This window comes from Notamacropus eugenii, chromosome X (genome assembly GCF_028372415.1).
Source record: "Notamacropus eugenii isolate mMacEug1 chromosome X, mMacEug1.pri_v2, whole genome shotgun sequence".
Taxonomy (NCBI): Eukaryota; Metazoa; Chordata; class Mammalia; order Diprotodontia; family Macropodidae; genus Notamacropus; species Notamacropus eugenii.
The window spans coordinates 57,406,048-57,424,733 of NC_092879.1; the positions used below are offsets into that span (position 1 = coordinate 57,406,048).

At 41.5% G+C, this 18,686-nt stretch overlaps 1 protein-coding gene and 1 pseudogene across 8 annotated transcripts in view; one reads left to right on the forward strand and one right to left on the reverse strand.

Annotated features, from left to right (window-relative positions):
* FHL1 (four and a half LIM domains 1) overlaps nucleotides 1-18,686 on the forward strand; it is a 98,525-nt gene that overhangs the window by 38,269 nt on the left and 41,570 nt on the right. The window lies entirely within an intron of this gene.
* Nucleotides 11,697-12,812, reverse strand: LOC140515851 (isocitrate dehydrogenase [NAD] subunit gamma, mitochondrial-like; annotated as a pseudogene).

The following is an 18,686-nucleotide window of genomic DNA, read 5'->3' on the forward strand; positions in this document are numbered from 1 at the left end:
AGGGAGAAACTTAACTGTACATAAAGGCAGTGCATTGTTGTTGTTCGTCCTTCGTTTTTGAAGAGGACCAGTGACATCACGGAGTGATGTTTTGACTTTTGTGTGAATTGGATTTAAGTGAGGTCATGTTGTACAAAGTCATCAGCCTCATTCTCTCTTGCTGAGTCATCCAAGTTGGGTGGTAGAACAGAAGTCAAGGTGACTGGCGGTGGCCCCTGATGCATTGGATGACTTTGGCATCTTTGATGTCTGAGCACTCCACAATACCTTCTTCAGCTGCTTTCATGGCCATTGGAACAAATTGTTATATCCGTCCATTCTGCTGAGGGAGGTCTTCACATGATTGGGGTAAAACCCTCCCCCACCCCCCCAACTCACTGACAGTGAGGCCAATTACTCTTAACCTGTTTTAGCCCATCAGACAATTGTATCAGAGTGTTGCTGCAGTGCATGCTACAGCTTCTTGGGAGCCACAGGTGAGAGTTGGATAAAGGCGGCCCCTGAGGTGGATGAGCAGCCCTGAAAAGGGCTCAGCAAGCCCTCACACTAGAGGTGCTAATTTACCTTGAACACTCTATACAGTCCAGTGTCATGATACCACCTGGACATGAGCCTCCAAGTCATGAAGGGTATTTCAGATTGTTGTAAGTGACAAGGCTGTACTTTTCCCCAAAGTCTTACACCAAGTACATGCTTGGAAATGATGATGATGATCTCTTAGACCTCTTTGTAATGTTCTTTCTTTTCTTTTTTTTCTCTGTCTTACTGGAAGGTGGATATCTCATGATCCAATATGAAAAGACTTCATCACTTGTTGAAAACTCGTGTATTAATATTCACCAGTGCCAGCAACTGCAGGGCATTATCTTGTGCATGCTAAATAGCATCTGGGTGGCCTTTTAATAATGGTTCCAAGGAGTGTTCTGAGTACTTTGGCAGTTTGAGAAAGGAACATATTTAACGTAAATTCAGTTTTGAGTGCTTTGGTGATATTTTTTCTCCTTTAGCTTCATTCCCAGATTTAGTCTTTTACAATATACTTGTTTCTTGCTCTAAGTGTACTTTTCTCTTTTAATTAGGTCAGTTCCTTCTTGTCTTTTTCTTTTGATTTGGTTTCCTCTGCCTTTAGCACTACATTTCTTCCCCTGTATGTCATTGTCTCTGTAGCAGCATTCTGCAGCCATTTTTCCAGGGCAACAGGGAACATATTAGGGAGAGGATTTCTTGAATATCTTGTCTTCTATTTCCTTGAATAACCTTTCTTATTTGGGGGAGTGAGGCTTATTTCTGTTTGAGTTCTTTATATTTCCGATCAATGATATTTGAATCAATGCTGAAGTAGGAATGTAGTGAGTAAATGTGGGCAAAGATACCACGCATTTGGTAAGTTTATCACCTCTGTTCCACCTTAATATGGTTTTTGATCTATGGTACATTAGTTTTTCCCCACTCCTCTGTGAGAGAAATTCTACTTTGTATGGAACTCCACACTGAGGGGGAGAATCTATCAGCTCTTTAGAAAGCTGAATTCCTAGTTTATGGATGGATAGGCTGAATCTGGTCTTGGTAATATGTAGACAGTCTTACATGGAACATATGGAGGAAACAAGTGACATACGACAGACCAGTCAAGAAGTGCTGAATGAATAATCTTTGAACAGTTTTCTTGTTCCTGACTACCTTCATCTACTCTGTAGTCTAATGACACTGGCTTCTTTGCTGTTCAAGTAACACAAAGCATTCTATTTCCCTACTCTAGGCATTTTCCTTGGCTGTCCCCCATGCCTGGAATGCTCTCCCTCCCCATCTCTACTTCCTTCAAGTCCCAGTTAAAATCCCAACTTCTACAAGAAAACTTTCCAATCCCCCTTAATTCTCATGCCTTCTCTTTGTTGATTCTCTCTAACTTATCCTATATACACTTGATCACACATAGTTGTTTTCCTGTTGTCTCCTCCATTACACTGTGAGTTCTTTGAGGATAGGGCCTGTTTTTTGCTTTTCTTTGTATCATACTTAGCAGAGTGCTTGGCATATAGTAGGCACTTAATAAATGCTTGGTGATTGACTTCTAGGATTGATGTTATATTTGTTTTCCTGCCAGAGGCACTTATCAACAATACATGTGTTAAATATGACTCAGTCTCATTGTTTGAGAAATAACTCTGGATGCCCTAGCCCAGAGGTGGGAACCTGTGACCTTCTAGGTCCTTGAGTGTGGTCCTTTGACTGAGTCCAAGTTTTACAGAACAGATCCTTTTATTAAGGGGATTTGTTCTGTGAAGTTGGAATTCAGTCGAAGGACTGCACTTGAGGACCTAGAGGATTATATGCAGCCTCAAGGCTGTAGGTTCTCCACCCCTGCCCTAGCCTATTAGAGATAATGAAGAATTCCTTGGTAGATTAGAAGAGTTAAGCCATAAATTAACTTACAGAATCTCAGAAATGAAAGAACCTAGAGTACGGGTATTCTAACCTACCCAAACAAGGATCTTCTTTACAGCATACACAGTAAGTAATTATCTAGACTTTGCTTGAAAACCATCATAACGATCAACTCACTACTTCCCAAAGCAGCCCATTCTTCTTTGGGTTGCTCTAATTGTTGTCACTGAACTACATGTCTTACCTTGAGAGCATCTTTTAGCTTCTCTGTTTATATGGCAAATGAAGGAGTAAGACGACAGATGATGTGTGAAGTCCTTCCCAACTCTATGATGCTATGAATTTTTTTCTTCATCGTCCATTTTTACTACTTTTTGTTCTGCCCCCTCTCCCCCAGGGCAAATAGAATAAGTCTTGTCATTTGTTCAGGTGACCGTGTTTTGTGTGATGTTGAGTCTTGTCTTTTCCAGGATAGACACCCCTTGTTCTGTGCATTTGGAATTATGTCATTGTAAATGTACAAGCAGAGGCCAACTGGCTACTTTACGGTCATATTATTAAAGGGGATTCATCATGGCCAAAGGTTTGCCTAAATGACCTCTAAGTAAAGCTGCCTTCTAATTCTTAGATCCAGAGAGTCTTCAACATTAAGGATTGTATGGTCATTTTGAAGGAGTTATCTGTGAGAATATCTGGGCCCATTGTTTCTTGAATTGAATATGAGTTATTTTTAGTTTAACAAAAGATTTGTTATTAGCCATCCTAGAATTGTTCATTTCCATGCATATAAATTTATAGACCTATATTTTAGAATTTAAAATATGACTTGAACTGATACATTGAACAGCCCCAGAATAAGACTTGATTTATCCAGGTTTCTTATGGGGAATGGCCAATGCAAAGGCCTGGAGACCAGAGAGGGAATGCCATGGGTGAGGAACAAGGAGAAGGCCAGTTTGGTTGGATTCCAGAGTGTAAGTCAACAAGTGATTATTTGTATTCCCAGAACCTGGCACATGGTAGGTGCTTGATAAATGAATGCTGACTCCAGTGCAGGGAGAAAGTACTGTCCAATGAGGCTGGGTAGATAGGTCGGGCCAGGTTGTATAGACAGAAGTTACATTATATCCTCAGAGGCAATGGGAAGCTACTGGAGTTGACTGAGTAGGAAAGTGATGTGGTCAGATTTCTGCTCAAGGCACATTCCTTTCTTAGCCTTATGAGGGATGGACAGTAGCAAGGAGAGACTTGGGGGAGGGAGAGCAATCAGGAGCCTGTTGCAATATTCTGGGCCAGTGAGGTCAAGTTCAAATAGAAGGGGGGCCACCGATCCATACCTAAGGATCCCTGTGGCCAAATGTGGACAGTCCTAAAAGATGATAGTCTCTGTGTTTTATTGTATTTGTGTTTATTTTGTTGGCTGTTTCCCAATGACATTTGAATCTGCTGGCCCATGAGACCCTCTGTGGGTGTTTGCTGCCTCCACTCTAGGAGGTAGGTGAAGAGGGCCTGAAATAAGGTAGAAGCTGTGTGCATGGAAAGACTTCTGGGTTAGATGGGAGAGATGTCTGTTGGGAAGGAAGAAATGGTAACATTCAACAACTAATTGCAAATGTGGAGTTACAGAGAATGAGGAGTCCAGCGTAATGCCAAGGTTATATACTTGGGAGAATAAGAGGTTGGTGTGATGCCTTCCACAGAAAGAGGGAAATTTGGAAAAGGAGAGTGTTTAGGGGGAAAGATAACGAGTTGTGCTTTTTGGACATAGTGAGTTTGAGATGTCCCCCAGACAGCCAGTTGAAAATGTCCAATAGTCAGTTGGTGACATGGGACTCCCTCCAGGGAGAGACTAGAACTAGAGATACAGCTCTGTGAGTTGTCTGCATAGAGATGATAGTTAAATCCCTGGGAGCTGATGAGGCTACCAAGAAAGAAAGTATAGAGGGAGAGGAGAAGAGGGCCTAGGACCCAACTTTGGGGGAACACCAGCAATCAAAGGGTGTGATATACATGATGAACAGTCAGATAGGGAGAATGTGAACTAGTAGAGAGTAGTGAATGTCATGAACACTCAGAGAGGAGAGTATCCAGGAGAGGTTGATCAACAGAGTCCAATTCAACAAAAGTGGGGAGTAAATAGAGTATCCTTGGAAAGAGTGTCCAAGGCAGATAGGTAGAGCAATGGATAGTGTTAAGCTTGGAGTCAGGAAGACCTGGGTTCAAATTCTGTCACTTAACACTTAGTAGCTGCATGACCCTGGGCAAGTTACTTAATCCCTGTTTGCCTCAATTTCCTCATCTATAAAATGGGTGTAATTATAGCACTTACTTCCCAGGTTGTCAGAATTAAATGACGGTAATCATAGAGCACTTAGTACAGTGCCCGGCACATAGTAAGTGCTATATAAATATTACGAGACAACATATCAAAATTTTTAGTACTTTTAGGAAAATTTATATCTCTAAATATTTTTATCAGAACAGATCAGCCACTGAGCATACAACTAAAAAAACCAAGAAAACCAACAAATTAAAAACTTCCAATTAAACACTAAAATAGAAATCCTGAAAATCAAAGAAGAGATGAACACAATTGAAAATAAAAAGCCATTGAATAAATAAATAAAACTAGATCTGATTCTTTAAAAAAAAACACAACAGCAATAAAATAAACCATTAGCTAACTTGATACAAAAAAAGAAAACCAAATTATTTATATAAAAACTAAAAACGAATCCATCACCAAATGAGGAAATAAAAGAAATGATTAGGAGCTATATCACTTATAAATCAATTATATTTCTCTTATGTTTGACCTTTAAGGTCTCTACAATCTGAGTTTAGTCTGCCATTCAGGGTCAATTTAGCACGCCTTCCATTGACCTACTTACTGTTCCCTCATATACGACACTCCATTTCTTAAGTCTTGTCATACTCTACCCTCACCTCTGCCTCTTTGATCCCTACCTCACTTCAGAGTTCCATCCAAATGTGACCTTTCTGGAGCCCCCTCCTTTCCAAATGACTTTGGATTTATTTTGTATAGACTTTATAGTTGCTACTTATGTGTGTGTGTGTGTATACATATATATACATATATATGCATATGCATGTATATGTGTATGTATGGATATATTTCCATCTCTATCCATCTTTCTATACACAGTCTGCCTATGAAATATAAGTTCGTTTAGAGCAGGGACTCTCTCTTTGTTTGTTTATTTCTTCAGCACCTCACACAATGGGTGGCATTCAATAGGCACTTAATGAATATTTGTTGATTGCTTTTGATTTGTGGTCTCTCTTTCATTGGAACTCTTCAAGGGAAAACTCTTGAGCACTTGTCAGATATGTTTTAGGAGGGATTATTTTTCAGTTATGGGTTTGACTAGGTGGCTGCCACCACTTCCACCTCAAAAATTCTGGGATTCTCTGAACATCTTGGACTAGTGTCCCTTCAAATTGGTTTTTCAAACTTCTGCTCTTTCCCCTGCCAGTCATGCAGAGTGTAACTAGAATCTGTATTTAGTAGATTGAGAAACTTCCTAAGCCAAGGTGCTTTTCTGTTTGTTGACTTTGTTTAAGACCAATATGCTGTGTTCATTTATTCATGGGTCATTTATCTACTTGCAAATTGTTTTATCTCCTACAGGAACAAGCTCCCATGTGAATTTTATTTGAAATCTAAACAAAAGAACCAGTAAATAATTAATAAAGAATTGTGCAAGAGCTTAGGCAAGAGACCTTGCCCACCCTCCATCACCCCCTTCTCCCCCAAGGCAAAATGTTATCCTTTAGCTCTGTCCTCAGTGCAATTTAAGTCTAATGTGGAACTGTGGGTACTTATTGTTTTTTTAATCAAAGATGTTTTTCCAATATCATAAAACCTTTATGGGAGTAGAAATTTGTTTGGCTCCATTGTCAACTCTTCTATTCAGAGCACAAAGACTTGAGAAGCCAACAGCAGATGCTCAGCTGTAAAAGGGAGCCATGACTGAATGCTCATTAATTTCTAGGTTAGAAACCTTGGCTCACACCTCAAATAATAATAACCTTAGATAATTTATTAGATTAAAGCCAGAGCCCGTAAACATTACTACAGTCAAGATTTTTTACAGCAATCAAAAAGTTAAGACTTTAAAGCACAACAAATAATTGAGGAGGCTTATTGTCCTGTGTTAGTATCAAGCATATGTTGGTAACTAGTGATATCACACTCATAGCAGTTATTTATTCTCTGTTACTTTAGTTTTTGCATCTCAGCTCTTCATAGGCATAGGATCATAGCTTCAGAGCTAGATGGGACCTTAAAGGTCAAGTGGTCCAACCCCCTTATTTCACCAATGAGGAAACTGAGGTCCAGGGAAAATAGGTACATTGCCCAAGGCCATGCAGGTGACATTGCAGGGGCTTGAACCCAACTCTTGACTACAAATCCAATGCTTTTTCCATTGAACCATGGTCTGTCATTGCTTCTTACCTGTGCCAAACATATTCTAGGCTTACTAGTTCTTCCTTTGTTGAAATGGTGCTGTTCCTGACCCTGAAGGATCCAGTCTGTGATTCATTTGGTCTATCCATTCTTGCTCCATGATTATCTTTTTACACTGCCTTTAGGGGAAGAGTGCTATGAAAATGGAAAGAGTGAATAATGACACCCCACATTCGTAGAGCTTTTGAAGAATTTCGAAGAGCTACATTATATATATGTATATATGTGTGTGTGTGTATGTATGTATATAATCTCATCAAGATCCGCACTGTAGGCACTGTTATCCTCATTCTACAGAAGAAGAAGCAGGCTTGACCTGGCACACAGTAGGTACTTTATAAATGTTTATTGCCTGTCTGACCAACACAGACTAGTAAGTGTCTGAGGCTGGCATCCTGGTTATGCCTTTTGGCTTAGAGGAAATGTGCTGTAACTGGGAGATCCCTAGTCATGGAATCAGGAAATTTGAATCCACATCTCTACTGTACTCAGCAGCAATGTGATTAGGAACAAGTCATTTAGCCTCTCTGAATCACTTGTACTCCCTGCCTACCTCCTCGGGCAGAGTGTAAACTGGAAAGGGAAAATATAAACATGAACTGCTAAGATGCTATGGAAATTTGTAGATTTTTTTAAAAAGGAAAAACTCCCCTCTCCCCCTCCCAAACACATAAACTGAATGAAAGCAAACAGCTATAAAGCATTAGCCTTATACTAGCATACTATTGGCAATATAAGCTTTATATTTTGTATAGCGTCTTTCAGGGAAAGGGCTCAGAGTACTTTGCATACAGCCAACTATATTGGGGAATGCTTCAAGTTTCCTTTTACCTGCTACACTGGTGTCCTAGCCAAAACAATACCACCCTTTTCTGTAGATTCAGAGGAAAGGTTTCATTTGGGGTCACAAGTAGGAGGAGGAGGTAGGGGTCATAGATCACACAGAGTGCAAGTATTACCATCTGTATTTTACAGATGAAGAAAAGGAGTGATAGAATTCATTTGCCCTGAGGTCATACAAATCCATGGATGAAGTGCTTTGCTCCTTAGAGCAGTCCAGCCCTGAGCAAGCTCAGAACCTCCTGGTTTCAAGGATGATCTCAGTGATGCTGAGATAGACCAAGGCCTGAGATGAGGGGGCTGGGAATGCCAACAGTCAGCTGAGAGCATATATGTATATGCATTAAATTTAAATCCTAGATTAATTCTTTTTGACCTTTGGTTCCTGTGTTTGTCAGCGGGGAGCTTAAAGTCACATGAGGTCACATGAAAGGTTAGTTGATAATGGTGATTTTAATTTAAGCCTCCTTTTTTAATCTCCAGGCAGCATGTTCCTCTTTAATTGTCTGTTGAGCTATTTGAGAGCATCTTAAGTTTATCCTTTCTCATTCAGTGTTTACCCAGTGAGGTGATAGGGCAGGAGTCTTGCTCTACTTTTCTTGTATCTCCCACAAGACCTAGATGCAGTGCTAGGCATATTGTAGGTACAATATGGATACCAGTTGAATTGAACAGAAGGGTTACTATGCCATCTAGCTTCAGTGTGAGTTTTTTGTTGGGCCCAAATCTTGGTCTTTTTCCAGCTCCCCCGTTTCCTCAACACTTGTATACTTGATGCCCTTGGAAGAAAGCTTGGGTCTAATCTTGGCTTTGGTATGGCATATTTTAGTCAAAAGAAGCAAAGATAGGTACAGCGTAGGATTGTATATTAAGAGAGTGTACTTATATGAAGAAACGCAGGTACCAGAGCATAATGGAAACATAGTGGAGTGCATTTGGATCAAGGTCAGCAGAGGAAAAATGGAAGTTATATTGTTATTGGATCCTATAAACTAGCAGCTAAGAAGTCTGATTTAGATTCCTAGTGAAATTCTACAACTTATCACTAAAGGAATGCTTAGGGGGAACATCTTGAAAAGGAAGCAGGGGCTACCACAAGCCACATAGCCTCCTCTAGAAATAGATCATGTGGGTCTAGCCTTAATTCTTTTTTCTGACAAGGTTACTCATCTTTTTAGATCAGGACAGTGATACAGGTCTATTTTACCTTGATTTTAGCAAAGTATTTGATAAAATCTCTTTTTTTGTGAAGGAGATGTAGGAGAAATAGTTTAGACTGAGTCTAGACAATATAGTGTAATGAGATTGATTTGGAGTTGGTTGAATGGTTGGACCCAAAAAGAAGTTATTAATTGTTCAATGTCATCTTGGAGGGAGGTCTGTAATATTGTACTCCAGTGCTTGGCCTGAAACTGTCAAATATTTATATCAATGACCTGAATAAAAGCCTAGATGACAGGATCTTAAAATTTGAGGGCGATACAAAGCTAACAAACTGGACAACAGGATTCAGAAATATTTTGACAAGGAAGAGCACAGGGCTAACATCTAATAAGATGAAATTTAATAGATAGTGGAAGTTTTAAGCAGACTGCTGGCTCAATATGAGTTGATAGCATGCTATGGTGGACAAGAAAGCTAATGGAATTAGACTGCAATAAGAGGGGCTGAGGGCATCAAGGAATATGAAAGTGGGGGTCCTGATGTGCTCTGTCCTCTTTAGGTCATATCTTGAGTGGTCACCTGAGTTCTAGGTACTATACTTTAGAAATAACATGTGTAATCCAGGTGCCCAAAGTGAGGCAAACAGGCTGGTAAAGACCCTCAAGTTTGTGCCACATGAGAATTGATTGAAGGGACTGAGGAAGGTTACCCTAGAGAAGAGAAGAATTTTAGGGGAATATGCTATGAAAGCATATTTGAAGATTTGGCTAATGGATAAAAGTTGCAGAGGCAAATTTAGGCTTGGGTTCAGGAAAAACTTCCTAACTCAGCTCTTCAAAAGTAGAATGGACTGCTGGGCTAGAATGGAGTTAATGGGCTCCATTTCATTGGCTATCTTCAAGCACAGACCGGATGACCAATTGTCATTTGTACACTGGGTTGCTGTTTCCAACTCTGAAATTCTCTGATTCTGTAATCCAGATGGAACAATGCCTCCCACCTTATTGCATTGTGGTTTAATATTTTATTGCCTTTCAAATGCTATACCATCAGAAGGACAGAAACTTTTACATTTTTTATGATAGTAGCCAGGAAGTGATAGTGACATTAATGTGAAATTTGTCTAATTCTCAGATTCAAAAGAGGCCCCCATTGGTTTTTTTCCATCTTACTGAACCATATTCACATCTGCTAACTAGCCCAGCATGCATATGTGTATGTATCGAGAGAACTCTTGAAGCTCCTTCTACCAGCGTAGATCAACTATTCTGTAACTTCTAGGCTTAGAGAGTTTCCTAAGGAACTGAGAAGTGAAGTGACTTGCCCATGATCACACAACTAGTATGTCAGAAGTGGGATTCCAACCCTGATCTTCCTGACTCTTAGCTTTCTACATCCACTGTGCTTTTTTGCCTCTCAGCATGTGTGTGTATGTGGGGAAAGTGGGAGGGAGGAAGGGAGGGTGGGGAGAGAGAGAGAGAGAGAGAGAGAGAGAGAGAGAGAGAGAGAGAGAGAGAGAGAGAGAGAGAGAGAGAGAGAGAGAGAGGGAGAGAGAGGATGAATGCCCTTTCCCCCTCCCCCCAACTCCACAGTGGGCAGAAGAAGAGAAGGGAGCAAGTCATGGGCCTTGTGTTTCAGGTCAACCCCACCCACAAAGTTGGTGAAGGTGGATATACCTTCAAAGCTTATTAAAGGGGAAGATCCAAAAGGAGGGGAGAGGATCAACCTGGGACTAGAAGTCATCTAGGGCATGTCTAGTGCTCAAACTTGGGGAAGGAAGAATTCAAAGATGAGAAGAAAGAATGCCAGGTAAGGGAGGGATCTGTTTCTCTGCCTGGACTTGTTCTCAATTCTAACAAAGAACAAGGAGCATAGTAAGTAGGGGCAAGATGTAGTTCGGTAGCAGGTTTGGGAGTTCTAGCCAGTGATAATGGAGTGAGTAGGAAAAAGAGACCAGAAAAAGAATTGGTGCTTCTGGTCCCAAGTCACCTCAACTAACTAGAGAGATATTTACCCTGCCAGGAGGCCAATCAGGGAAGTTTACCCACTCCCCATGGGAGTGGCCAACAGGGAAGTCTGAATCGAAACACCTGAATTGTGTCTAGTTACTCTGAGTTTGGGGCATGCCTGTGAACTGGATAAGAGCTGTCTAGATCTTTGAGAGGCCATAGGTGTGTGCCCTGCATGGTCATCATTTTAGTAGAGTTGATCTTATTCCTTTAACTCGTATAATGTGAGTAAAGAACTATATATATATTGGTTACACTTGTGTGATCTGCCATTTTGTCATTGTATCATGAAGAGAAAAGGACAGAGTTTTCCTAGTAAATAAGGACTAAGTAGAGAGATTGAATAAATTCCTAGCCTACATTGCTAGACCTACCAGCAGAACACCAACACCCACGGAAGAGGTGGTGAGAGCTGAGAACCAGAGAAGATGTTTTGTTTCCTCATATTGCTCTTCTGTCTCAGGGGAAGTATGTAGCCACTGAATGAACACGGGTTTGCCAGTGCCAGTTTATAGCTGGACAGGATCAGGCAAGTGGCCAGTGGTGCCACCTGGTGATTAAATCTTTATTATAATCTTTTCTTTGGGATGAATATCTAACTCTGAGATTCTTGACTTTTTCTTTTGGAAGAGGACACAATTGTTTATTTTATGGGCTTAGAAGCAAGGGGAAAGGAATGCACACTTGGATTAAGGAGGAGGCACCCCTACCCCAGACTCAGTGTTCTGACAATCAGGTATTATTAGGAGGCCAGTAAATAAGCAGAGTGGGGTGGGAGGGGAGCTTGGCTGGCAGGGCATCAAGGACTAGACATCCATGGCCTGTCCATTGATGACTCTGATGTGACAGATGATGTCCTAGATCACTTCTGAGATGATTCTTTGGCCCCCAGTGTCTGGGGTGTGCATATTTTCATTGTCCATCAGTGCCAGAATAGCCTTCCAGATTGAGGTGGCATACTTGTGGAGCTGCAGATGGTCCAGCATCATGCAGCTGGCCAACAGGGTAGCTGTAGGGTTAGCGATGTTCTTATTGGTGATGCTTTTACCTGTATTCCAAGTCACCGTCTCAAACACTGCATGCACATGTCCATAATTTGTTCTAGCCACAAGCCCAAGGCCCACAGCTAGGCCAGCGTAGACATTATTGACAATATTGCCGTAAAGATTGGCATCACCATGATATCAAACTGCTGGGACCAAGATACTAACTGCATCATGGTGTTGTCTACAATCATACTCTCAAAAGTGATGTAGGGATAGCCTGCAGCCACATCCTTACAACACTGGAGAAAGAGGCCATCTCCCAGTTTCCTGTGCACAACGGTTACTTTCTTGCACCCAGTTTTCTGGGCCAGGAAGAAAGCATACTCAGCAAGGTGCAGGGACTTGGCCTTGGTGATGATCTTCAAGCTCTCCACCATGCCTGAAATGCTCTCATGTTCCAGGCTGCTGTACTCACCCTCTGTGTTCTCCCTAACAATGAGGATCTCTATGTCTTTGTGGTGAGTCATCACACCTGGCAAGATCTTACAGTGGATGACATTGGCATAAATGACATTGGTTGGTGTGGAGAATGTTGTTACAGGATTTATAAGATGGTGGCAGATTGTGCTTGGTTTCAATGTTTCCCTTCAACGCTACATGATTATGTTGGATAGCCATGATGGCATTGCAGATGTCTTCTTCATCAGCATTAGAGATCACCTGTACCTCTTCAAAATCCACAGGCACACAGACATGTCTAAACATAGCTTGACATGCACCATGAGCTCAGGCCCAATGCCATCCCCAGGAATCATGGTCACAGTGTGCCAGTCTTCCATACTTGGCAGACGGAGGCTCCCAAGGGTGGCTAATAGCTCCTAGCTTTAAGATGGTCTTCACGGTGCTACTGGCAGCTGTCACCACCTTAGTCGCCATGGTTGAAAGATTCTTGACTTTTTCATCAGTCTAAAATAGGTTTGATTATATAGGAATGTGGTCACTAGTATTAGAAAATGCAGGTTTTCTTAGAAGGAGAGACCAAAGCCTTTGTTTACAAAAATGAATCTAAAGCATTAGGATGTAATGTAGAACAGGAGAAAGACTGGTGCCCGTGGAGCCAGGAGATGCAAGTTTGAATCCCAGCTCTGGTACCTATCACCTTGACCCATCTGGGTGGAGCCTTTTCGCTTCCTTAGCCCTAGATGCCCCATCAGTAAAGCATTGTGGGGAGGGGGAAGATGACCTCCCAGGTCCCTTCCATCTTGAAATCTGTGCTCAATTGAATGATAGTTGAAGAGAATAAAGGTGAAAGGTTAGAGTTGGGCAACTTAGAGAGTTGGGAATAGGAAGAAGAAAGGTCAAGATAGGGCATACATGAATGGGGTTGTCAAGTGCAGGTATGGAGATTTAACTTGTTAACAGGAGGAGAAATAATAATAGAAATAATAGTTTCACTTAATATAACTTTTTATGATTTACAAAATATAATCTTATTTCATACAACAACCCTGTGACATTTTTCCCTCTCAATGAGGAAAATGAAGCTCAGTTGCTTGCTAACAGTTGCACAGCTAATAAATGTTGGAGATAGGACCTGACTATGGGTCTTCTGATTACCCCACTAGTGTTCTTCCCATCATACCACAGCTGAAATACTGCTGGACTTAAGAGTGAAAACAATCAAGGTATAGACCTGACTCTTCCCCACCTAGTTGCCTTACTTAGGGCAAATCACCAGACCTTGCAAAGCCTCAGAAAATAAGAGGCTCACGGTTCATGGTAGGTACTCAGTGAATATTTATTGAATGACTAATTGAGCCCTCCCTAAGGAATCTTTCAGCTCCTAAGATTCTGTGACTTCTCCTCCAGGAGCAAATAGGATAGAACCAATTTCCTCTTTGCCCCCTCCTCTCTAGATCAGGGGAAGAATGACCCAGAATCTGCCATGATAATGTGGCGCTGAAGCAGGAGGCGTTAAGCCGTTCAGCTGTGAAGGGTGAGGTGGCATTTGGGTTTCCAGTTTCCATGTGCATTTACCCATCTGTTATATTTAGATTGTTTTCCTAGTACCTTTCGGCATCTAGAAGCCGATGAGCATGAACTGTAAATATGAAACAGCCATAAAAGGGGAGAAGTGGTTAAGTGGTTGGGGCCTGGCACCAAGGGCAGGGAAGCTGCCCAGCCTTTAGTAAGAAGAGTGTGTCTGGCTGGCTTAGGAAACCTTTGGAAAGGTCTCTTGCTGGCTGAGTGCCCACCTTGCTCGACTCAGGTCTCTCACAATATGTGTATAGTATCTGGGCAATGAGGTCCTTAGTCCTCCAGCCTCTTCTGCTCCCTCCATCCTGAGACAGTGTGAAATGGTGTGAAGAAGACTAGTTGGGGAGTCAGAGGACAACTCCATTCAGACCCTGATTTTACATCAGTAATAATGATGGCTAACACTTACATAGTACTTACTATGAGGAAGGCACTGTGCTAAGTGCTAAATATTATCTCATAGCAACCCTGGGAGGTAGGTGCTAGTATCATCCCCATTTTACAGATGGGAAAATTGATGCGGACAGAGGTTCAGTGACTTGCCCAGGGTCACACATCTAGTAAGTATCTGAGGCTGGATTTAAACTCAGGTCTTCCTGACATTAGGCACAGTTCTATCCACTGCATCACAGTATATAGCTGCTTAACTTCTTAGGGTCTGTTTCCTCATCTGAAAAATGACCAAGGGGATAAGATGACCTGGAAAGCCCCTTTCAGCTCTAACTCCAATGAACTCCTGAAGAAAAGCCTCGGGATGCTAGAGTCGTCCCCTGCTGGTGGCTCCTTGGATATGGCCCACTTTTTTGTAAGTTGTTCCCCTCTGTTGTGAAATAAAATGTAAATATATTCTTTTGGATTCTCTGGAAGCATCGATCAAAAGTGCTAGGGTAGTTGGAGCAAATGTTGACTTCTTTTAAAGCCTGATCTTATTCCTGAATCAAACCATCCCACCTTGTGTTTTTAATGTGGTACATATCAGCTTAGGGCTGGAAGTTAGAGGTCATCTAGTCCGACCTCCTGATTTTGCCAAGGGGGAGCTGGAGGTCAGAAGAGACAAGGCTTGTGCAAGGCCCCACAGTCAGTGGCGGGCAGTGTGGCAGAGCTGGGTTTCCAGCCTCTGGCTCCAAGGCCTATGCTCTTTCCACACTGTACCACTGGGACTTCTCATAAACCACATGTTCTTTCTAACCTAGAAAGACTTTTCTAAATACCTCCCTTTATCTCTGAAGGGATAGGATAGTTTGTAAGTATTAAGAATTTCACATTTTAATCCCACAGGCCAAATGTATTCAGGGGTGTTTGGAAGGGAAAGCCAGGTAGTACAGTGGCTAGAGCACTGGCCCAGAAGTCAAGAGGATCCAAGTTCAAATTCAATCTCAGACACTTACTAGCTGGGCGATCTTGGCCAAGTCACTTAGCCCTGTTTGTCTCAGTTTCCACATCTGTAAAATGATCTGGAGAAGGAAATGGCAAACCACTGCAGTATCTTTGCCAAGAAAACCCCACATGGTGTCACAAAGAGTCAGACACAACTGAAATGACTGAACAGTAAAAGTGTTTGGAAGACAAAGGGGCACACACAAGTCTGCTTGCCATCCTCTGCTGCTTTCTGTGTAAGACCCTAAACCCAGCCAGTGTCAGGATGCTAGGTACAGAAAGATGATCCAGGGATTGCTGAATTGACACGATGCGAGTGAAGATGCAAGATTTCTGGGTGTTCTCTTTGCCTCTGTTCATGTGACAGAGTCCCTCAGTCCTTGTAAGCTGCATTTATTATGCCCTTTCCTCTCAGTCCCTAGAACCACATGCAGCTTCTATTTTGGCTCAGGACTGGCTGGGCATATTTCCTTTTGGAAGTCTTTATTAGCACTCTGGGTCTTGTTAGCCTGGAATCCTTAGAAACATGTCCAGACAGTTTGTCCTAGCCCCTGTAGGGGCTAATCTTGCGGCTTCCACTGTAGTTCCCAGCTGTCCTTTGGCTGAGCAGGCATAGATATTGTCTATATTCTGTAGTTCACAATTTGCATGGTTCCAGATCGTTGAAATGTGATTTAAGCTATAGAGAAAAAAACTATCATGTGAAAACTTTGAGGACAGGAACTTGGTGGTTGTGTTTCTCAGTAGTACGGGAATGTCTGTGAGTAATTATATTTTTGTTGTTTGGTTGTTTCAATTGTATCTGACTCTTCTTGAACCCATTTGGGGTTTTCTTGACAGATACTGGGGTGGTTTGCCATTTCCTTGTCCAGCTTATTTTACAGATGTGGAAACTGAAGCAAACATGACTTGCCCAGGGTCACACAGCTAGTAAGTGTCTTGAGACTGGATTGGAACTTGGGTCCTCCTGACGCGAGGGCCAGTGCTCTATCCACTGCACCACCTAGCTACCCTGAGAAACTACATAGGAAGAACCCTAAAAAAGTTGCCCTGACAAAGAGTACCTCCTTTTCTGCCCCTTCCAAGTAGCAAAGACTCATCAAGTTCAGTGCGCTACTTGTGGAAGATTAGATGAAGTAGCAAAAACTAGCTTGTCTTTTGTCAGCAGCTTCTTTTGTCATCTCAGAAACTGATGTGCTCTTTGCAGAATAATTTGTTTTCTAGTCATGGACAATAATACGGATTTGCATTACCACATGGTATGATGAATATATTTTGTTGTGGATTTAAAAAAAATTACAGTATAATAGCACAGGTTTGTGAAGAAATCAATTTGAAGCTAAATAATAAGTTGTAAACTGTATAGCTAGTCACAGCTTTAGGGGATGAAATACTCTTTGGATGCCTTGGGCAGTTCTTGTTTTGGTCTGAACCCATAATTTCATTGTCATAAGAGCCTCTTGGTATAGAGGCTCCTTCCACTGATGGAAATCAGTAACTCATCTCTCACTTAGGAATCTTTATGAGTTGCCTGGCTCACTGAGAGGCTAAGTGACTTTGCTATGATGACATAACTAGTATTGGTTAGAAGCAGGCCTTGAACTCAGGTCTTTCTGTCTTCCGGGCCCATCCAAAGCTCCCATGCCCACATGATTTCTGAATGCTCTGACTATAGTAGACATACTAAATATTTGTTGTTGATCACGTGGACAGGTAGGGGGCGCTGCAGTGCACAGAGCGCTGCACCTGGAATCAGAAAGACTCTTTTTCCTGGGTTCAAATCTGGCCTCAGACACTTCCCAGTTGTGTGACCCTGGGCAAGTCACTTCATCCTGTTTGCCTGTAGTTGGAGGAGGAAATGACAAACCACTCCAGGATTTCTGCCAAGAAGACCCCACATGGGGTCACGGAGAGTTGGACGTGACTGAAAAGCCAACATACCTATGAATTCACTTTCAAGTTTTAAATTCATAGCTATGTCTAGTTACATTAACTGTGATGCAGGGTTTACTTTTCCTCACAGAAACCTAGTGAGGTAGGTAGGTTATGTGAATATTGTGATCACCATTTTGCAGCTGAGGGAGTTGTGGCTCAGAGTGAAGAAGAACTCACTCAAGGTGACACTCTAGCTCAGGTGTCCTCTGGCTTTCCAAACACCACTTTCTTCTCCATTTCTTCTTTCTGCCTCCGGCCATCATGGAGCTAGTCTGTAGAAAACTACATATGTGTGTGAATATATATCCGTTATATGTATGTGACTGCAAATACCATATCATTCTTTTTGCTTTCAAATAGTCTTTTTAAAAGTCCAAATTACTTTCACACAGTAGTTTATAAATTGAATTTCATTACTAAGGAGTTAATAACATGTATTGGAATTGGTTGATGGTAGACATTCTTGCAAATGGAAAGGTGGAAAGTTTTGTGGATTTATGATTAGAACAGGTGACAGAATAAGTCCTGGAGGTCCTATTCTTAGTTCTATCCCCTCTCTCTCTCAGAGACAAGACACTTAATCTTTTTTAATGCCTCAGTTTACCTATTAACACCTGAGTCCTCTTTCCTGAAAGTGGTGCCTTGAGGGCTGATTTATGTTTGTAAAGTATGTGAGTCCCTCATATAAAAGGTGGGTGTGGAGGTGCAAATGATTGTGTAAAAATTACGTGTGTCAAACAATAATCTTGATGAATTACCAATCACTGCATTTAGAAAGTTACAACTCCACAGGGAATTGCCATTTGATCTTGTTGTTCTATGTGCCCTCAGTTACCATCATAACAGCATGAAAATAGACCCTGTCCTGGCTAGCTTGCAAAAGGATTAACTCTCTTCTTCAAGTTGTTATTCAACCATTCCATGACAAGTCCAGTACAGAGCAAACCACAAATGTTCATAGGGCTTTGTTTGTGGGTATGTATGTGTGTCCTCTCTAGGATGAAACAAAGGTATCAATAGAGAAGAATCTTCTGGCCAACCCTAATTTAATTTACTTCATCCAATTGTTCAAGGTCTTTCAAGCTTTTCTTTTCTTTGTAAAGAGTAAAGGACAAAATCCGTAAACTTCAAGCAGCTAAAAATACCCTCTGCAAACATCCTTTTGATTCTTAGATCAAAGGAAAATGCCAAGAGTGTATGAAGCTTTGCTGACTATATGATTTTGTCCTAATCATAGCATGAGCCTAATACTTCCACAGCCTTAGAAAGAATTCAAATGAAAGCTCTTAAGAAGTTGGGCATTTTAACTGTTCTTAAATACACCTGAAATGCCCATGATTGTTTTTTTTAAAATCTATTACCTAGGAAGAGATGGGAGTTGATTAGATGATTTACATGGAAGGTAACGGTCTTTCTGGAGATATGATACTCTGTCAGTGTTTGGAAAAATGTTCTCTATGA